At 40.2% G+C, this 22,963-nt stretch overlaps 1 protein-coding gene across 1 annotated transcript in view; it reads left to right on the plus strand.

Annotated features, from left to right (window-relative positions):
* The first annotated feature begins 956 nt into the window (after positions 1-956).
* LYST (lysosomal trafficking regulator) overlaps positions 957-22,963 on the plus strand; it is a 169,229-nt gene continuing 147,222 nt past the window's right edge. The window contains exon 1 of the mRNA XM_064594601.1: positions 957-1,075. The gene's annotated coding sequence lies outside the window, so the exon portion shown is untranslated. The remainder of the gene's footprint in view (positions 1,076-22,963) is intronic.

Below are 22,963 nucleotides of genomic sequence, written 5' to 3' on the forward strand. Positions count from 1 at the left end.
AAGACATAACATCCTGAATTATTTCTATTTCTTAAAGATTCCTGTGCAAAAAATACAGGAGTTGTTGACTCTAACGCAATTCCCGCCAATTTGTAGACCATTTGCTTATAGTTTGTATTATTATATTATTAGGTAGGATTTATACCCCGTTCAAGATCTTCCCCGGTATCTCTGACATGCCACACATGGACTGTCACAGAGGGTGAGCAGGGGTGTCCTCTAAAATGCCAAACAGCTGCCGGCAGCAGCCTATCAGCCATGTGCTGGGCCAGGCACTCAGTGATGCAGCCAAAGCATCCTTGTATTAAACCTACGGCTCCCACCTGCTGGAGGCATTGCTATTGTAAGGTACCTAATGTTGACAGTGCGCACTGTATACAAATGTGTTTGAAGAGAGCTAAATTGAAAAATACACATTTGCGCTGAATTACATCTACAGTGGCTTCGTTTCTGAAAGAAGCGTACCATTACCTTTGCAAAATGGCTTTTTCCAGGCCCCAGAGGAAGGCTGGCTAGGCTTCCTCGTGGGTCACCGTTCCCCCCTCTCCCAACCCCTTCCCATATTTCTTGTACCCCCATCCTCTGGACCACACAAGGAGTAAAGGACGAGCGTCTATGCTGAAGAGAGGAAGCTGACGCTGCGCAAGCGCTTGATGCTTTTCAAACGACGGTCGCTCTCCCCTGATCGGCATAGCCAGCCACGCATGGAACAGACAGGGCGAGGACCCGAGGCAAGCCTCCCCCTCACTGGGAGAAACCCCGAGGCCCCCGCCCTGAGGCTCGGCCCACCCCCCCTCACTTCCCCATTGGCTGGGCAGTTCCACGCGGCACGCCTGCGACGTCGACGCTGTCCTACCAGCGAGGGGCGGGGCTCGGGACGCGCGAGGCGGGGCAAGCGCGCACGCGCAGGCGAAAGGGTCTGGGTCCGTACGAGGGAAGGGAGGGGGTGGTGTCCCCGGTTTCCTCGGTTACCTGAGGGGGCGGGGGTGGGGAGTTCGCGGCGGCAGCAGCGACAGCGACGACGACTGGGGATTCTCCCGGTGAGTGGAAGCGCGCGACGGCAGCCACACAGCAGGTAAAGGCGGCCGCTGGGCGCCGATGAGGCCGGCCGAGGGCTTGGGGTCCCGGACACCATCCGTGGCCCGGAGGGAAGGAGGTTTGGGGTGGCGGCGGTCAGCCCGGGCCGGGGGTAGCGGCCACCCGGCTGAGGGCACGGGGGACTCGGCCCCAAGCCCGTCCTCGGGCGTCCTCCCCGGCTCCGGGTCTCCGAGATGTCTCCCCACGGCGCCCGGGCAGCCTTTGACAGCCGCTGAGCGGCGGGCGGGAGCTCCTCCCTGCCCCTCTGGACCCTCGCGGCGGCCACCCGCCACCAACTTTATTTCCCGGCGCGCGGGAAGGGCGGGGGGCGCGGGGGTCGAGTAGGCTGGCGGCGATTTGCTGCTAGCGTGGTTGTATTTATTGTCCTGTGCGGTGGCACTACCTCCACCCCGACCGGGCCCAGACTGGCAGGGCGACGACGGGAGTTGACAGTTTCCGCGCCACCACCCTTGCAGTCGCTCCTTGTGCTCCTGTCCCGCGGTGCGCACCCATCTGTCATCTCCCCCGTGTGCCTTGGTCTGTTGCTTTTCTCATGCCTGTGACACCCTCTGCCGGGGCGAGAGACTCTCCAGAGGATCCTCTGAGACACCTGCCGTCTGTCCCGGGGCATCACTAGAGCCTTGGCTGAGATGCCCCTTCGCCTCTGGTAGGAATAAACTGAGAAATAACCCAGGGAGAGCCCCGGGCCCCACGGTGTGGAGGTCAACGGGTTGTTTAGTAGTGGAGAGGCTAGGGTCAGAGGCTTTAAGAACCGCTCCCTAGCCTTCATTCTTATCGGGCTAAACAAAACAAAACATTCCCTATATGCTCAACAGACCATACACACCCAGTGACAGCACTTGGTAGTTGATGAGGTTTGTTTTAAGCAGATAGAAAATTTTAAGGGAGTTGGGTCTTGTGTTGAATACGGACCAACGTTTCCTTGAACATTGAATGGAACTCTCATTTTTCCTAGGGTTTGTTTAACAGATTGATAGGACAAACTGAATTGGGCTTTTCTTTCTGATGATTCTTGGCTGGTCTGCTGCTACTTTAAACTTCCACACCCAGAAACCTTATGCTAATAAAGGTGTTGACTCTGAGCTTTCATTTTAGAGATGTAGTTATTAACATGGGGTATCTGTTTTAAAGAGCTTTACAAGTAGTCAGCAACTTTTTTTCTAATAGCTCTTTGCTCTCATCCATATTGTTACTGCCTAAAGATTGGGGAATTTGGAGAAGAGGAGGAACGAGGAGAAAATAAGTTGTTATCTAATTTAACTTACATGAAAGCAGTTTGTGAACTATAAAATGATATATACATTTAGTAAGTACTTATTGAGCATGTATTGTGTGCCAGTATTCTGAACAGATATTTATCCCCTCCTTCATGGAGCTTACATTCTATTCTAGTGGGGGATCTCAGATAATAAACTATGTGCTATGTCATTTAGTGTTAAGGACCATAGAGGAAAAAGCAGGAAAGAGGGAGGGTGAGGGGAGAGGGTTGCAATTTTAACTACAGGTAGCCAGGGAAGACTTCCTGGAGAGCATGGCATTTGAGCCCAAGACCAGAAGGAAGTGAGAAGGTACTCCATACCCCTCTCTAGGGGAAGAGTGTTGAAGCAGAGGGAAAGGCACTTAAAAAAGCTTTGAGGCAGGAGTGTACTAGGCATGTTTGAGGACAGCTCAAAGGCTGATTTGGCTGTGGTGGAGTGAGCAAAGTAAGAGTAGTACAAGTGAAGTCAGTTAAGGGAATGGGAAATCAGGTTGGGTGAGGCCTTGTAGGCCTTTGTACGGACTTGGTCTAACACTCTGAGTGAGAAGGGGAGTCATCCCTTTGAATAGAGAAGAGATATAATCAGACTTTTAAAAGGGTCACCCTGGTAGCTGGAGCAGAGAATGGACTGGAGAATAGACTGTTTGGGCCAGGGGGAGGGATTGGGCAGGATTGGAAGCAGGGATATCAGCTCAGGGACCCTTGCCATAATTCGGGTCAGAGATGATTATAATATGGACCAGAGTGGACCTGGTGGAGTGGTTGATTTCCAGATGAATTGAGGGTAGACTCAACAGGAGACTTACAGACACCAAAATTTTTGTCCTAAGCAAGTATAAAGATGAAGTTGACACATACTGAGATGAGGTTTATGAGGGGTTGGTTAGAAGACAGTAAAAGGAAATGTCCAAGTAGAGATTATTAGCAGTAGATTGCAGTGACTTTGTACTGAAGATGTTACATTATCTTGACTGTAACAGGGGCTTAATATTTTCACCCATAAACTGCCAACTTTTTTTTCATACTCATTTTCTTTTTAGTTCTTTTGGACCAACTTAGACATTCATTTCACTAAGGGCAGTTCTGTTTTTATTTGCTTGCTCTCAGAGCATCTGTTCGTTAGTTTCAGTTGTAGAGAAAGCCATATAATCCATAATCTTAGAGTACCTTTGTAGTTTGTTCCTCTATTTAACTTGAACACCTCAAATGATTAATCTTTTCCCAAATTATGTTTAGATGGCTGGCTTAAGTTCAAGAATTTTTTTTAAGCCTCGGAAATCTTATTATCAAACATGGCTTCACTTGGCCATTTGTGAAATTACAATGGAAATGACCTGTATTTTTAATACTTTATTAATGAGTCAGTAATATACAGGGATTATCCTAATTCTTTAGTTTCATTAAAGATGGCTTGAAATAAATGGGCCGTCACATGTTAAATGGAGATCTTTTCATCAAATTATGCAGTATTTGGAACAATAGAATTTGGCCTGTAAAACTTGTATCAAAAATATATCGGGCGCCTGGGTGGCTCAGTTGGTTAAGCGACTGCCTTCAGCTCAGGTCATGATCCTGGAGTCCCTGGATCGAGTCCCGCATCGGGCTCCCTGCTCGGCGGGGAGTCTGCTTCTCCCTCTGACCCTCCCCCCTCTCATGTGCTTGCTCTCTCTCATTCTCTCTCTCTCAAATAAATAAATAAAATCTTAAAAAAAAAAAAATTTAAAAAAAAAAAAATATATCAGGCTCCTAGAATTTAAGGTCTATCCCTTACACTAAGAACCCAGGTTATAAACTAATGTTTTTACATGGATTTTCAACCTAAATATATTATGAAAGTATATTAAGAAACTGTCAGATTAATACCTAGTTATAAACTGATCTTGGAGTCCGTGGGAACACCATATTCTCTTGGATCCTACTTTCTTTTGCTGTTGCTTCTCAACAGTATTTGTCCTTGTTTCTCTTAATTCTCCTGGCCTTGATTTATAGTAATTGAAAGAGACCTGATACATTTAGAAACTTCGAATGCTTTTCAGGTCTAAGAGTTGGGGCGGGGGGAAGAAAAATCTTATTTAATAATATGAAAAAGTAATGCTTAAAGTGTGATCCTCTTAATTAATCAAGAAAGGAATTAAACAGTTTTCCAAAAAGGCTAGTCATTGTTCCATCCAAATGTGATTCCTTGAAATTGAAACTCAAAATGCATGAGCAAATAAGAGAACTTCTAGCCACTTTAAATGGGTGGAAGAAATAGATGATTGATAAGGGAGAGTACTGCACATACTTAGAAATGTTTATACAACTGTAACCACTCATCTTTACAAGGTAAAGAGGATAGAAGATTTTTGCCAGAAACCTGAAGAATCACATATTTTAAATTTAAAAATGGAGTGGGGGAGGGGTGTAGTGAAGCCTAGAAACTATACATTGAACATCTTGACACTAAGTGACTCCTAGAAAAATTATAGACCAGATTGCCAAGCAGATGCTTTGTAATTTGTGATTAGAAAACAAGGCACTGATTATTAAGACCCAGAATTGTTTTTTTTAAGAACAAGTCATATTAACCCCTTACTCACTTTGCCAAAGGTGTGATAATATTAAATAATCTTTTTAACCACCTCACACCTTACAGAGTGCATTGCCATTTATTATTTTATTTACCCTTCACAACATCCCTTTGAAGTAGTGTCAGAGGAGAGGCCTCAATGGTAGGAGCCCTGGGAAGACACGAAGGGGACAGATGTGGGAGATTTTAGAAAGGACTTGCTTAGATATGGGATTTTAAAAAACGGAAGAATCAAAGTGGGCTTTAAGGATTCTACATCGTCTGGGTGAATGGTGATTCTGGGAATTGATCTTAAATTTGAGAATATAGGTGGAAGAACAGATTTGGAGATGTGAAATTCATCAATTCACATCAGTTAGGTGAAAATAGTTATTTTCTTTGTCGGAACCAAATCACATGTAATTAAAATTTTCAAAATATATAGGTCAGTCTGGAACTCAGAAGTCTAAACCAAATAGTCTTCATGCATTCAGTAAACACATCCTTTCAAATACTTTTGGTAAGGAAGAGAGGACAGTGGGTGGAAGCTTGAGTGAGGAGATGTGATTGGGGAAGGTTTTTCCTTAAAGATGAAAGAGTCAAGGAACTTTAGTGGACTGATGGGAAGGGTCATTGAAGAGGAAAGAAAATTGAAGTCACAAAAATTGAAGTCTCAAGAGAAAGAAGATAATCAGACATAACCTCAGAGGAAATGGAAGGGTTGGGAACAAGAGGACAGGTGAAAGGGTTACCCTGAAGAAGAGCAGTGATGCATCTTCCTATTTAAAAAAAGAAAAGGAAATAGAGAGGAGGTACCAATATAATATAGGTACATGTCCAGGATGGCATCTCTTGTCTCCGTGGAGCCAGGTTATCTGCTGAAATTGAGGTGGAGGAGCATGGGTTGGGGTATGTTTCATGGGAAGAGTTACTGTTGTGATTGGGAAAGGGGCTTGACCGGGGACCACTGACCTAATTGCTTAATAGTGATAAACACCCTTGAAATCACAAATGAGGAAAGCAGCCAATCAGAATGGTTAAGCAGTTTTCTTCAGTAGCTCTACATAACAGTGCAAAAAGCATATAGTAGACTGAATCTGGATGGGGATTGGAAAGGAGGGTATGATGTAGAACTTGGGTTGAGGGATGGTATAAAGTCAAGGAACCGAGGGTGATAATGAGGTTGCTAATTGAAGGGCTGAACCAGAGGTATCCTGCTTGATTAAGGAAGACAGCCAAGCCAAGATGGGGCTGATAAATGTGCAGAACAAAGAGGGTGAAGAATCTCAGTGAGTAAGCTGTAGGATTAATGGAAGTAAAGGAGTACTAGGGATGGAAAGAAAGGTACATGATGTGAGGTCCTAACTTTAAGATTCTGAAGTTGGAACAGTTGCAGGTGATGATAAGGGCCAAAGTATGACCAATGATAGTAGGTAGCCAAGGTTAATAGTGTTAATTACAGCAATTGTAATATTAATAAAAGCTACCATTTATTGAGTACTGTATTCTAGTCACTACACTAAATACTTTCCAAAACCATACTTATTTTTCACAACCACCTACTAAACCATGCTCACCCTCCACGAAGTAGGGGTCATTGAAGAAGAGGAAATCAAAGAACTCTGAATCCAAGTATGTTGGGATTATTTGTTCTTATAGATAATGCAGCCCTCAGAATAACAGATCTTGTATGGAGAGGAAGACAGGAGTTGTATGACAAAGTTCTCAGTAGATGGAGATGAAAGACTCAAAGTCAGTAGTTGACAACTATATAGCTGTAAGGTAATATAGTATAAATATAGTATAATGCCTTAAAAGTGGATAAAATGGTATAATAATGATGCATAAGTCACCTTGGGAACCAGGTGATAAGCCGAGTAATGCTAACTTGTCTTCCTGGCCTGGGATTTGGGTGTATATAGTGATGTATTAAGAGGAGGAGATGAAATGATCCTCTTATGTAAAGGTAGAGGATATAGGGATGTTTCTTGGCAATGGAACTAGGGTTCCTAAAGCTAGGGAGTAAAGAATCCAGGGAGGAAGGAAGGCTCATCTAGTTGTGTGTAAAAAATCAGAAAGGATGGGTGGGCACATAATTTATTGACCAAACATTTATTTTGAAAATGAAAAGAATGTCATTAATGGTTACTCTGGGACAGCAGGCATAAACCAGACTGTCGTAGGCAAATCAAGATGTTTAGTCATATCAGTGACAGGTAACCAGGGGAGCTATCACCTTGGAAAGGGGCTGTGGATGTTGAGAATGAATGAATTGAGCCCTAAATTAGAGGGACATGAATGGAGCTTACTAGCCTAAGATTATCCTCTCTAGCCCTATAATACTGCCCTAAAATGTTCTGGGTACATTTTGTTCTATAAGAGTCTGGAGATTTGAAAGAAGTTCTGGATTCATCTCTATATGAAGATTTGGTATCCATTAACGTATAGGTCGTACTAGAAACCTTAGAAGTGGATGAGATAATCAAAAGAAAACACAAAGAGAAGTGAGGGAGGAGGACAGAATTCAGAGGCTCGCCAACACGAAGGAGCTGACAAAGAAGGTTCCAACTAAGGAGACAGAAGGAGTGGTCAGCAGGGCCGAAGGAAAGCCAAAAGAGATTTGGTATCTCACAAATCCAGAAAGAAGAGAGATTCAAGAAATGAATGATTAGTAGTCTCCTATGCTTTATATTCCTCAGAGAGGTCAAATAAGATAAGGACTGGAATGTGTCCATTGGCAATTAGAAGGTTATTATTGATCTTGGCCTGACTAGCTTTGGTAGAGGAGTGTGGGCAAAAGTCAGGCTGCAGTGCACAGAGAGGTGAGGTGAGGTGAGGTGGGAAGACCACTTCAAGTAGAGACTACCCTTGAGTAATCTTGAAATAGGGAGGTATTAACAGGATATGCATAGATATTTACTTTAGGCAATGAAGAAGCCAATGGAGATGAGGGGTTAAAAACTAGGAGGGAGCTAGATTTCCAACCAATGCCTCCTGGTAAGGTCTAGTTAGTAATTTTGTTATAATGGAAAGAGTGAAAGTAAGAGGAAGATACATTTTAAATCAAGTAAGACAAACTTTAATAACACAACTTATCAGAAGCTAAAATAGGTAGAAAATGTTTATTGAAGAAAGAGAATTCCTAATTTGGTGAAATACTGAAAAGTGACATTTAGGTTGTGGGCTAACTCTAGGATTCCATTTTTTTCCTCTACATTTTTTTTTTGGGGGGGGGGGTATGTACACATAAGCATAAGGTTTATTAGTTCAGGATTCCTGATCCTGTAACACTGATTTTTTTTTTTTTTATAATTTGTATTGATTAGTTTTTAGCAAGTAGTTTTTTTTTTTTTAAAGATTTTATTTATTTATTTGAGACAGAGAGAATGAGATACAGAGAGCATGAGAGGGAGGAGGGTCAGAGGGAGAAGCAGACTCCCTGCCGAGCAGGGAGCCCGATGCGGGACTCGATCCCGGGACTCCAGGATCATGACCTGAGCCGAAGGCAGTCGCTTAACCAACTGAGCCACCCAGGCGCCCTAGCAAGTAGTTTTGACCAAAGTTTCTTTCTCTGTATGCAACATTAACACATCTCAGGAACATTGCCAGCACATTTTAGAGCTTGAAAAGTAACAAGAGATAAATTCCATCTTCTCATTCTCTATATGGGGAATCAAAGATCTAGGGATGCTGGAGCACGGATTGAGGCAGAGCCTCAGTCTGACTCGTATTCCAGAATTGTATCTCCTACAACCTGCTAGATTTTTATTCCAGCTACTTTATTGTTGCTAAGGCATCTTCTCCTTTTTTTTTTTTTTTTAAGATTTTATTTAATTATTTGAGAGAGAGTGAGAGAGAGAGCACGAGAGCATGGTGGGAGGCAGAGGGAGAAGCAGACTCCCCGTCAAGCAGGGAACCCGATGTGGGGCTCGATCCCGGGACCCTGGGATCATGACCCGAGCCAAAGGCAGATGCGACCCTGGGATCATGACCCGAGCCAAAGGCAGACGCTCAACCAACTGAGCCACTCAGGCGCCCCTCTTCTCCTTGCATTCTTTGACTCTGACAGATTGTAGAAGACCAACTTTTTAAATAAGTAAAATAGAGGTCCTAACATATGGACTTCTTGTGATAGATGAACAAAATGCTCTTGAGATCTTACTTGAAAATTGTAAAATGATATAAAGTTATTTTTACTATTAATGTAAATGAAGGGCTCGGAAAAGTTGAACTTCCTTTTAAGTTATCTCTTTTGCAAAGTCTCTTTTAAGAAGTCACTGCTCGGGCGTGTGGGTGGCTCAGTTGGTTAAGCGACTGCCTTCGGCTCAGGTCATGATCCTGGAGTCCCGGGATCGAGTCCCACATCGGGCTCCTTGCTCAGCGAGGAGTCTGCTTCTCCCTCACACCCTCCCCCCGTCATGCTCTCTCATTCTCTCTCTCTCAAATAAATAAATAAAATCTTAAAAAAAAAAAAAAAAAAGAAGTCACTGCTGTCTGATGCCTGAGTGGCTCAGTCAGTTAAGCGTTGGACTCTTGGTTTCTGCTCAGGTTGTAAACTCAGGGGCATGGGATCCACCCCCCAGCCCCCCACCATGGGGCTCCTTGCTGGCTTATGCACTCTGTCTCTCTCAGATGGGTAAATAAATCTTTAAAAAAACATTTTAAAAAAATTAAAAATTAAAAATAAAAAAAAAAGAAGTATCTTCTCTCTTAAGAAGCTGAAAAGAATATAGGCTTCCAGACCAGAGAAATGTGGTTTCTAGGAATAGCTTATCAAACTTACTGGCTATCATTCTTGACTATTTCTGGATATTTCAACTGTCTAAAATCATAACAGTAATATTTTTGTTATATGGTACTTGTGAATATTAAGTTATTTATAATTATATTTGATATAATTACATAATTTATATACATTATATATTGTATGTCATATATATTTGGGATAATGCTTAAAACCTAGTATACATTTGATAAATACCGAGAACTATTTTCTTTCCTCTTCTTTTTGGATTTTTGTTTCTTTGACCTGTTATTTCTTATTTATTTATTATTCAAATATAATTAACATAGTGCTATATTAGTTTCAGGTGTAGGATATAATGATTCAGCAATTCTGTATGTTACTCAGTGCTCATCACGGTAAGGGTACTCTTAAGCCTCTTTATCTATATTTCCCATCCCCCCACCTACCTCCACTCTGGCAACCATCAGTTTGTTCTTTGTATTTAAGTCTGGGGTTTAAAAAAAAAAAGTCTGGGTTTTTGTTTGTTTCTCTTTTTCTCTTTGTTCATTTATTTTTTTTCTTAAATTCCACATATAAGTGAAATCATAACATATTTGTCTTTCTCTGACTTATTTCACTTAGAATTATACTCTCTAGCTCCATCCTTGTCATTGCAAATGGCAAGGTTGCATTCTTTTTTATGACTGAGTAATATTCCATTGTCTATATGTACCACATCTTCTTTATCCATTCATCTATTGATGGACACTTTGGCTGCTTCCATAATTTGGCTATTGTAAATAATGCTGATATAAACAAAGGGGTACATGAATCCCTTTAAATTAGTGTTAGGCGGCGCTTGGGTGGCTCAGATGGTTAAGCGTCTGCCTTCGGCTCAGGTCATGATCCCAGGGTCATGGGATCGAGCCCTGCATCGGGCTCCCTGCTTGGCGGGGAGCCTGCTTCTCCCTCTCCCTCTACTGTTCTCCCTGCTTGTGCTTTCTCGCTTTCTCTCTCTCAAATAAATAAATAAAATCTTTAAAAAAATAAATAAATTAGTGTTAAGCAAAGCAATCTTGAGAAAGAAGAACAAAGCTAGAGGTATCACAATCTCAGATTTCAATATATACTACAGTGCTGTAGTAATCAAAACAATATGGTACTGGTACAAAAATAGAAACATACATCAATAGAACAGAATAGAGAGCCCAGAAATAAACCCATGCTTTTATGGTCATTTAGTTTACAACAAAGGAGGCAAGAATATACAATGGGAAAAAGTCTGTACCGGACCACTTTCTTATACCATACACAGAAATAAACTCAAAATGGATTGAAGACCTAAACGTGAGCCCTGAATCCATAAAAATCCTAGAAGAGAGCTCAGACAGTAATGTCTTTGATACCAGCAATAGAAACATTTTTCTAGATATATCTCCTAAGGCAAGAAAAAACAAAAGCAAAATTAAACTATTATGATTACACCAAAATAAAAAGCTTCTGCACAGTGAGGGAAACCATCAACAAAACAAAAAGGCAACCTGCTGAATGGCAGAAGATATCTGCAAATGATATATCTGATAAGGGGCTAATATCCAAGATATATAAAGAATTTATATAAGCCAATACAAAAAAAAAAAATCTGATTAATAAATGGCCAAAGGACCTGAATACACATTTTTTCCAAAGAAGACTTACAAATGGACAGCAGACACAGGAAAAGATGCTCAACATTGTTAATCATCAGAAAAATGCAAATCAGAACCACAATAAGATCTCATCTTACACTTGGCAGAATGGCTAGAATCAAAAAGGCAAGAGATAACAAGTTGAGGATGTGGAGAGAAAGGAACCCTGGTGCGTGTGTGTGTGTGTGTGTGTGTGTGTAATGGACTATTACTCAACCATAAAAGAGAATGAAATCTTGCCATTTGCAGTGACACGGTTGGAACCAGAGAGTATAATGCTAAGTGAGTAAGTCAGAGAAAGACAAATACCATATGATTTTACTCATATGTGGAATTTAAGAAACAAAACAATCGAGCAAAGGAAAAAAAAGAGAAAGAGACAAACCAAGAAACAAACTCTTAACTATAGAGAACAAACTGATGGCCACCAGAGGGGAGGTGGGCAGGAGGTTGGGTGAAATAGGTGATGGGGATTAAGGAGTGTCCTCATCATAATGAGCCCAGCGTGATGTACAGAAGTGTTGAATCACTATATTATACACCTGAAACTAATATAACACTGAAAGTTAATTGTACTGGAATTAAAAATTTAAAAAACACTAAAAAAAAAAAAGACTTCTTTGGCTATTTTGGTTCTTTTGTAGTTTATACAAATTTTAGTATTATTTGTTCTGGTTTTGTAAAAAATGTTGGTTATTTTTTCTCTACTTTTAAGCCTGTTTTTTTGGCATGGTATAACCATGTCCCACCCCCAAGATTGTTGTTGGGATGGATTTGCTATTTTTTTTTAGGAACTTGTTCTTGTGCTTAACTGTTTCAAAGTTAACTGTGTCTTTGTTTATTGGAAATATATTTTGGTTAAGTATATTTAAATTTTTTGTTGTAGCATTTGGTTTTTGGCTGAATGTGTTTTTAGTAATTTATTTAGCAGCAGTGAAACCAATTCTATATGCTCGTTTAAGTATTATGAACTTTTAAAGAGCAGTAAGAGTATATTAATTTTTTCCTTTCTCTTCCATCTTTAAGATTGCTCTGATCAAAATGTGATTTGCTACAATAGAATTCTTATTAGTTCTGTAGTTCACTTACCTGAGTTCCTTAGATGGAAGAATAATAATCATAATTGCATACATATTATTTCAACAGTGTAATTATTATACGGAGTTTGGATGAGTGTGAAATTAAAACAATGCTAAGAATGATTTCCTCTTTTATTATATTAATGTGGCTTATTTGAAAGGGCAACAAAACATTTATTAGTTCATAAAATGCATTCATTGTTACTGCTTGTGGGTATTGATTCATTGAAGTGCACAGTTCAGTGTATCCTGGCCAATGGCAAAAGGAGGTTTTACTGGTGTAACTTGTAGAACAGCTGCTTATACCTATTAGCTTGCTTTTATGCTACTTCTTAATATTTGCTTGTCTAGACTTTATTAGATCTTTAGTGCATTATAACTTAGAGTTTATTAAAGATTCAAATCCTTTACTGTTTTCTGGGTTTTCTCTTTAATAATGCTTCCAAAGATGGTAATGCTGGTAACTTTCTTGAGGTTTTTTCTGTTAGCCTTATTTAAATATTTTGGAGAATATTTCTGAAGTCATATATTCCATACAGCTGAAACATATTTATTTTCTCTACGCTTTATTTCTAAAAAATGGAATCCCAGTAAGGTAGTTTTGACAAAACTTGATTATTCACAATTTAAGGAAACATTTAGAATGTATAATTTTTAAAAAATATTTTGTTTATTTATTTATTAGAGAGAGAGAGTGGGGGAAGGGGCAGAGGGAGAGAATCTCAAGCAGACTCTGCGCTGAGTGGAGCCCCGCAGGGCTCTGTCTCAGGATCCTAAGATCATGACCTGAGCTGAAACCAAGAGTTGGACACCTAACCAACTGAGCCACCCAGGGGCCCCTAGAATGTGTATTTTAATCTTAAATGAACTTTGATGTTTACTGTTACTATATTACTATTTTCTGAATGCTGTACTATCATGAAAGTTCACAGCCTAAAAGATATTTAGAGATCATCTAGTTTTGTTTTAATATGTGTAAGAAGAATGGGGATCAGAAAGGTTAAGCATTTTGCCTGAGATCCTAAAGTGTTTGAGGCAAAACAGAAAACCAAAAGTGTCTTGACTTTTAGTGTAGTATTCTTTCTACTATGCCACCAACCTCTTGAACATTTTAATGCATTTTAAGAAAGTAATCTCATAACCAAAAGATGCCTTATATACTATGCAAGGTGATAGTGATAGTATGTAATTCATTTATAACTTTAACCCTTTGTCTTTGTACGTGTCTACGTTTATACCATGGTGGTAGAAACTAAATTGTGATGATACTCAATGAGGCAGAAAAAAATATCAAGTGTAGGTTGAATCTGAAAGGCATTTGCTTAATATATATTCCTTTTTTATTTCTGTTCTCTATCACTCTCACTCCCTATGCCCTTCTCTCCTACTATCTGCCTTCATGGATGATTAGAGAGCAGTAGATTAAGCAGCTGGATCTGAATTTGATCTCACTGTTAATCTTTCTTGATGTGATATGTTTTATAGCAGTAAATGCATTTGTCTGTACTTGACTGTCTCAACTAAACAGTTTTTAGAATGAAGCTAATTTTCACTGTGTCTATAAGAATTATGAGGGAATAAGAGGAAACTATTGCTATGTACACTTATGTGGTGTAGTCAAAGCTTATACATATCTGTGTTCAGTTTTTCTGAAACTTATTTTACAGAATCTTTTACCTTATACAAAATTTATATTAGAAACTACTGATCATTGTGATGTTGCTATGGAAATCATTTTTATTTTCATTTCACATTTAGGATAAGATGCCAAGCTGTGTTTATAGTGTCTCTTTAAGAGGTATGGAAAACCATTATTTCTAGAATTGATTTTAAAGAACTCTTAAACTGTTTACTCTGCATTATAATCTTTAACATAGGAAGGATAAACATCCAAGATTTTATTGCTGAAATTTTTTGTTTTTAATCTAAAAAAATTTTGGTGAAGTTTTTACATGTTTCTGTAGTGCTTTCCTTAGTACCTTAAATGCTTGCTAAGGAATGGAAAACAGCTTTTGTAAATATGGCTATTTATTTCTCAGAGCTTTAGCTGAGGGAAGATTTCCTAAAGGAATTTGAATATTAAAATGTTTTCTATCGAAGTTAGTATTAAGTGAATTGGTGTTTATTTGTTGAGTTCTTTTTTTTTTTTTTAAAAGGTTTTATTTATTTGACAGAGAAAGACAGCCAGAGAGGGAACACAAGCAGGGGGAGTGGGAGAGGGAGAAGCAGGCTTCCCCTGGAGCAGGGAGCCTGATGCGGGGCTCAATCCCAGGACCCTGGGATCATGACCTGAGCCGAAGGCAGACGCTTAACGACTGAGCCACCCAGGTGCCTCTATTTGTTGAGTTCTTACTAGTTGTGGCATTGTGTTAGGCAAAAAGGATTTTTTTTTTTTAAACAAATGAGACAGGCTTTCCCTTCTTAAGGGAAGTATAATCTAGTTTGGAAAGAAACAATACAATACTGTAACACAATGCGGTGAGTCCTATGAGGCATGTAGAAAGTAATTCACTGGGAATTAATAGGAATTTCTGTAGCAGCAGTAACATGACAAAAAACATTAGTGAATAGTGTTGAGAAAGTGAGTACCCTTAGGAGGAATTATGGGGTGGCAGAGTGTGTCCTGAGATGTAGCGAGAGATTAGGAAGGTTAGAGGGTGAGAGGAGTGTAGAGCACTATAACAACAACAACAACAACAACAGCAACAACAACGAGTTGGAAACTTATTCCCTAGGCATTGGAGTGTTGCTTATTATTTTAAGAGAAGTGAATGACAGTGTTAGCAGTTGTAGAATTTGCACTGGATGGAAAGTAGACCGGGCAGAGTGACCAGTTAAGAGGTTGGCAGCTTTGCAAGTGAGAGAGGGGATGAGGGCCTGAGGATGCTCAGGCCTCAGGTTAGAGGGGGAGAACCAGATTCGAGGTAATGATCGTAATCGCTAATAAGTATTGATCTCCCTACAGTCTGCTGGGCACTGTGCAATGCATTTTATGTGCATTATCTCATGTAATTTAAATATCCACAACAACTTGGTGTGTTCTTAGATAAGACTGAGGCTTAGAGAGAGGAAGCCAAGAAGCCAAGGTCATAGAGTTAGCAAGTGGCGCTGTCAAGCCAAAGAACTGACTGGGCCCCAGATGAAGTGCTATTCTGGTTTCTCCCTGAGTAACTGGGTAGAGGCCATCAACTGAAATAGGAGTGAGGAAGGAAGAGCTGGTTTGTTGGAGGGAGGAGGTTAATGATTGCCCGGGAGAATAGAAATTTGTATGCAGAATACAGACAGATTGCCTGAGTCTGAATCTTGCCTCTGACACTTAGTAGCTCTGTGACCTGAAGCAGTTGCTTAACCTCATTGTGCTTCAGCTTCTAACATGTGACAAGTAGGGATATAATTATACTTATGAGCTTGTTATGAGGATTAAACCAACAGCTGTAGTGGAGTGCTTTTAGGAGTGCCTGATGGGTAGTAGTAATTTGTAGATGGCAGCTATCAGTATTCTGTAAAATCCAGAGATCTGTTTTGGGGATGTATGAGCTCTTCAGTCTAAAACTTCTAGCACATTCCTTCTAGCAGGGATGTAAAGCGGGGGTGGGTGGGGGGGGGGTGGGTGGAGAAATGATCTACCTGGATGAGCCTTCATAGTTCTGTTAATTGTCACCTCACTATAACCACAGGTGTCTCACTTTCCATTCTTTTGTGGTGCTCAGGATCAAACCCAGGTTCTTCGGAGACATCTGGTTGCCCAATTTGTTTGTTTTAGGGAAAGTGAACTGCTTGTTGAAGGGCTTAAGTTTGGTGTATTTTGGTGTGACTTCCTCTGAATTTATTTTAAAATTTGGCCTTGCTACACCATGCCTGGGCCAGCTTTGTCAAATGAGGAGCCATGATGACTTCTCTCTGGGCCAGTCACAGGTGTCCAGGCAAGCACAAGAGAGAGTGTTAACCAAGACGTCATGAGCTTAGAGAGGGGGAGGGGAGCAGGCGGTGTTGTTCGTCGACTCCCTGAAATATGGAAAAAAAATAGTATGTTCACTTTTCTGGGGCTACTGCTGTCTTGGATTTCTACCCTTTGCCCCTGAACCACAGCCCTTTTCATTTTACTGAGGTTTCTTTATCAGCCTACGCAATTCTACATAAATTGAAAATAGTTCATTCAGCACATTTTTCTACTTAGCTTAAAGGCAGAATACAGAATAAAAGTAGGAACAGTACAACTGTCCAACCCCCCCCCCCCCATTTACTGGTTAAGGATTATTTATAGCTACATTTTTTTAAATTTAATTTAATTTATTTTTCTAATTAATTAATTAATTAATTAAATTAATTTGACACAGAGAGAGAGAGAGAGCACAAGCAAGGGGAGCAGGAAAGGAAGAAACAGGCTCCCCACCGAGCAGGGAGCCTGATGCAGGGGCTCCATCCCAGGACCCTGGGATCATGACCTGAGCTGAAGGCAGACGCTTAGCTGACTGAGCCACCCAGGTGCCCCTGTAGTCCTACATTTTTAATATGGAACATCTACATCAGAGCCAACTTCCACCCCTCTTATCTTGTAATTCCAGTTAGAACTGGAGGTGTTACTTCTTGTTAAAATGTAAATACCTCTTTCTAGGAGGAGCAGACTGTTTTGTTTCTCAGTTTTTGTTTTTTTCTCCAGTTCATTTACTTCCTGATATAAATGGAAAATATGGAAACACATGAAGAAAGATAGCATGAAGCTATAGAACACCTTGAGAAGTTTGGGGTGGCAGGATATTAGCCTGGAGGAGTGAAACAGTGTAGGACAGAGAGGCAGAATTACTGCCTAATTGCAGTTGCACTTAGTGCAGAAGCAAAAGTTTGTAGAGAGAGGTTTTTGAAGCTTGTTTCCAGGTGTACAGATTGCAATCTAGCAACATTTACAGATAGTATTTAGTGTTAAGGAAACTTCTTTGCCCATTGTCTAATTTTTAATTGACCTGACAGAAGAAGAAGGGCTGTGTCTTCTAAAGTTGGCTATTTTAGTTCTAGTTAATTAGCTCTAAAAATATCATGTAACTCCTAAGATGGTCATGGGACCCAACCATGGGACTTTGCACCTGTGGGCTTCAGTTTTTGTCATCTTTAGAATGTGGGAATGGAGAATATGATGTCTAAAGTTTCTGCCATTGTGAAAATGTGTGATTCTAACTTATTCACATTCATACCTTTATTTATGTCACTTATGAAATGGCATAAATAGTGTTATCATTGTTTTCCCCAAAGGGTTTTTAATTTAATTTTAATCAGTCTATATTCAATATATATTGAACTTTGGAGAGATGGGATTTAGCATAATTAATCGTCCATAACAACCAACCTTTATTTTCAGGAATAATCACTTCCTGCTTCAAATCACTGCAGGTTCTGATTCAAAAGAATACATTGAATATTTATTATTCTGTGTAGTAGTGTGTTTGATCCTCTCAATAATCCTGCAGTTGATAGCAGTCTCTTCCTTTTTGGTACATAATACATTTCTAAAAAAATATTCTTTCCAGTGGTAATTTCTCTAATATTATTTTAATTAAGAAATTTAGGAAAGTACCTAATATTATTTTAAAAATGAATTTACCAGGATTTGGGGCATTTGATGAAAGTTAGGAGTTGAGCCCTTCAGATATTACCATTTTATGAGGAAAATGTACGATTTCTAATCAGGCTCTAAGAGTAAAGTTCAGTATTATAAACTTTTTTATTGTATTTTTTCCTCTGCTCCTTTTCTGTAGAGGTCACAAGACATGGAAAAGAAAAAATATATTGGTACTCCCTCCTTTTATTTTCAGTGCTTCCTTGAAAACTGTATGGTCATAAAGCCTAACATCGACATTTCCATATACACTGCTCTGAGGAGAGGTTGTAGTGATCTCTTTCTTCCTCCAGATGGCATTCTCTGCCGTCACCTAGTGCTGGGCACCTAAAGGGAACTATATTTACCAAGAATGTTTACTGATGTTGTATAATCTTCAAAGATCTACATAGTAACTCTGTGGGATAGACATTTCATGGAAAAGGAAGCCAGACATCACACAGATTTGTGTAGCGGCTAGTAATTGCTAGATTCACACTCTTCTGCCTTTATTTTCACCACTGTCACAATGCTGACTGACTATTCACAACAGAGTCAAAACCTAGGAAAATAGAATGAGTAAGCAGATTAGTAAATATTTATTAAAATATTTATTGAATAAGTAATAAATTTTGGTTGAATTTATGAATGAATGAATGAGTGATAGATTTAATAGTTTTGGGGGAGGAAACTTGGTGACGTAGGGAGCCCTTTTTGTCCTGCTGTTGAGCCTGAGATTTTATTTTTAGTGGTCACTGTAATGTTTTGGGTAGCACTGATAAAAACACAGCAATGACAAGGTATTTAAAAATGCCCAGAACTGGAGAACATAGGCAATATGACTTGGTGTAGTAGTTTTATACTGCATGTCAAGGAAATGACTATGTCAAAATCCTCAAGACTGAGGGTGATAGCTTAATTCTGTGATCTTTTGGATAATGGGTTGTGGCAATTAATCACAGAACCAGAACAGAGCTAAGATATCATAGTCAACTATCCAAATGTCTGTGGGGAGTCTTAGTCAATAAAAGCAGAGCCACAACTGACTAATTTTATTGACCATTTCACTTCCAGAAGGTTAAGGAGGTAATGACGGAAGCTGATAACTCTGAACCTATTTTGACTCACTATGAGGGTTTAATTAGACAAGTGAACATAATCGGAATCCTGAGAGAAACCCATGTCATTCATTTAACAAATTCAACAAATAGTGCCACATAGTGTTCTAGTTGCTGTAGATTTTGCAGTAAATGCAACAGACAAAATCCCTGTCATCAAGGAGCTTTTGTTTTAAGAGCTAACAATGACCTGTTGTCCAAAAAACTAGCCTCATGGTTTACTCAACTGCAGTGTCCTTAACTTGCATTTTAGACACCTACTTGCACAGTTACACTCTGGGTGTTATCATCTGGAACTGCTTGTTTCAGAAATCTAAAAATTCCAATATCCTTTATTCCCTCGTGGGTTTTTTTTTTTTCTTTTTAATATTCCCTCATTTTGAGGGAATTGATTGCAGGCCTGTATTTCAACGTCTGCCGGGCCTCTTTCTCTTTTCTCGCCAGTCTGTATCCCAGTTTTGACCATATGGATTGTTCTCTCACTGTACCTTAGTTCTCTTTCTCTTCCTCCACCCACCAAAACTCCCATTTCTACATCAGTGATACAATCTGCGCTATCTCCTACTAGATCCAAGCAGCTGAGCCCTGCTGGAGAAACTCAGCCATCTGAGAAAAGTGATTCTACCTGAAATTCATGGTTTTCAACCTCTGCTGAGCTCTCAGCCCACTAGAAGTTCCTTTTATTTATCCTTGTTCACTACTCTCTCCATCCTTAATTGCCTGCTTCTGATTTTGCATTTTGATACCAAACTTACTGTAATTCTGTCAGGGACTTGACTTGAGCTGCTCTTTCTGTCTGTATGTCTTTCTTCCCCCCTTTTCTCTCTTTACATGTTGAACTTTTAGTGAAAGATTACATCCTTCATGAAGCCTCCCTGCCTACTCAAATTGGATTCAGTGTCCCCTTATCAGTACACGACACCCTGTGTATTGGTTTGCCTTTGCCACCATAATGGGACCTTTTTAGAGGCAGAGACTGAAATTACTTTCACATTTTGTGTTCTTAGTACCTAGCACAAAGTGGGTGTTTTAGTAAATGTTAAATGAATAAGTAAGAAACAGGAAGAAGAATATGGAGGAAATCTGGAATATAGAGAATTAGAAATACAGAGTTCCAAAACAAACAAACAAACAAATACAGAGTTCCTAAATTTCAAAGTAAAGATAGATATGATGCCATGGATATAGTCTCCAGAAGGGAAAATGTGTGTAAGGTGTCCATAGGCAGAGATTTTATTGAACAACTGGAAATAGTACGTGAAGAAAAGAGCAAGGTCAAGTGGCCAGATGAACTCATATTTAAAAAAACATGTGCGGAAGAAGGAAAGAAGAATATGAAACAAAAATACATAGATGTAGATACAGATATCTCATATAAAAGAGGAATATAACCCTAAGAGAATAATGAGCTGGGGTTTTGCAAAAGGTTAAGGCTGACCTTTTACATTTTATATATAGAAGATGAAAACAGCAAGCAAATAATAGATTTTTGTTTTAAACAAACTGGCCCCCAGATGGTAGCCACACTTGTGGTGAGCATGGCATAGTATAGAGAAGTTGCATCACTATGTTGTACATCTGAGACTAATGTCACATCTGAGACTAATGTAACTATACTCAAATTAAAAAAAACAAAACAAAACAAAACACCTGACCCTATAATTGAATAGAGAGAGTAAAAGAAACTTCTCAGCTTCTGTTTTGTTTCTGGCTTCTCTGACATGAAGAATGATCTCTACACAGATTAATAAAGCTGGATGTAAGAAAAATAATAGAAAATTTAAGCGCACGATTAGAGAGGAGATTGTACCAGAACCTCTGGTTGCTCTAAATGGGTTCACATCACAGGTTCAGATTCTGAGAAAGTGTAACACATTTTGTGTCATTGATGAGCAGGTAATCTTTGAGCAATTCTGGGGAATTTGAACACTATTAGAAAACAGTAGAGGACCAAAGTTCCAAAATTATAAAGCAAGAACATAGATTCCATAGACTTTAGTGAGCTTGATGTTACCTGCACAAAAGATTCTACAGATCGATTTAAAAGATTCTCAAATATTTACGGAAGGAAAAGATGAGCAGTAAGGGTTACAGGGGTTTTCTAAGAATAATTCCTTCCAGATAACCCAGTTTCCATCTTTGGCAGGAATGCTGCATGCACAGATGGGAGAATGCTGTGGCTGTAATCTATCTAGACTCCCATAAGGTATTTGACAGCTTCCATTCTGTCATTGCATGCTTGCACACGTGTTGGGGAATTGGACTGTGGTACGGGTCCAGGAATTGAACATCCGAACTCAGCCTTAGTTACTAATGGCAGCCTCGTGGGAAGTCTCTTACCGGCGGCTGTTTTTGACCCCGTTCCACTCATCAGTTAACACCTCCTCCTACTTCTCATTCTCAGCCAGCAGCCTTGCAGTTTATTTCACCAAGAAAAGACAAGCACCCAAATCTTGGTCCATTCACTGCCAGATATACCAATCTTCCTGCGTGTGCTCACATGCTCTGTCATCCTTTTTGTTCCATTACATGAACTGCCAGTGTTCCTAGCACTTGTCCATCAGATCCTCTTCATACTGCCCACTCACTGCTCCTGCAGTCACCGCCTCTCGTTCTAGTTTTTCATCTCTGTTCCTTTCTTCATTGGAGAAACTTGCTATATAAACATGCTATAGTAGTATCTCAGGTTCCAAACATGCTGTAATGTCCCTTGTTAAAAAAAAAAAAAAAAAAGTACACCACCTCCCCCATCCCATGTTCTCTTCAGCTACCCCCCACCTCCTTGCCACCCTTTATGGCAGAACTTCTCAAAAGAGCTGTCTTAAACTCCTTGCCCCCCTCCCTCACCCCCTGTGCCACTCCTCTGAGACCACTCTTGGACAAGGTTGTCAGTAACTTCCAGCTTGCTAAATCCAGTGGTCAGTTCCTAGTCTCATCTTAATCAACCTTTCAGCAATATTTGACATGGTTGGTCAGCCTTTCCCATTTCAAGCTTTCTTTACCTGGTTTTTGGGAGGCACCACTCTCCTGATTTTTTTTCCTGCCCTACTTGCTGCTCCTTCCCAGTCTCCTGTGCTGGATCCTCCTCCTCTCCCTGACTCGGGGTTGCTAACCCCAGGGCTCAGTCCTAGAATCTCCTCTGCTTCATTTATACTCATTCTCTAGGTCCCCACTGATCAGTACGATAGCCACTGACCACAGCCCAGTCATTGCTGAAAGTTCTGTTGGACAGCACTGCTCTGGGTTATGCCATCCATCTAGTACTGTTTAAACACATCTATATGCTGATAACTCCCAAATTGATTCACCAGTTCCAGCCTCCCCACCTGAACTCCAGTTTGGCATGTCCTTGGTGTCCTTTGCTTGGTTTCCACACCACCTATCAAACCTAACATAGCTAACATTGAACTTTATTTTCCCTCTCATCCTGCTCTTCTTTCAGTCTTGTCTATCACTAAACAGTGCTGTTCTTCACACAGACTTTAAAAACCTTGTGGACTCTCTGGAGTGGGGGGCAGGCAGGAAGGAGACTTCCGTTCTTAGGGAGAAACAGTTCCCTGGGAACACTTCTGTTTCATCTTTCCACACCTTACTTCAGTCCCTGGCGAGTGGGAATGAGTGACTTTTCTCACTCTTTGTAATACTTTTTTTTTTCTTTTTTTAAGATTTTATGTATTTATTTGACAGAGAGAGACACAGCGAGAGAGGGAACACAAGCAGGGGGAGAGGAAGAAGCAGGCTTCCTGCCAAGCAAGGAGCTGGATGTGGGGCTCGATCCCAGGATCCTGGGATCAAGACCTGAGCCGAAAGCAGACACTTAATGACTGAGTCACCCAGGTGCCCTCTTTGTAATACTTT

This window comes from Mirounga angustirostris, unplaced genomic scaffold, assembly GCF_029215605.1.
Source record: "Mirounga angustirostris isolate CCGP_5_RB_7025 unplaced genomic scaffold, mMirAng1.0.hap1 SCAF_6, whole genome shotgun sequence".
Classification (NCBI taxonomy): Eukaryota; Metazoa; Chordata; class Mammalia; order Carnivora; family Phocidae; genus Mirounga; species Mirounga angustirostris.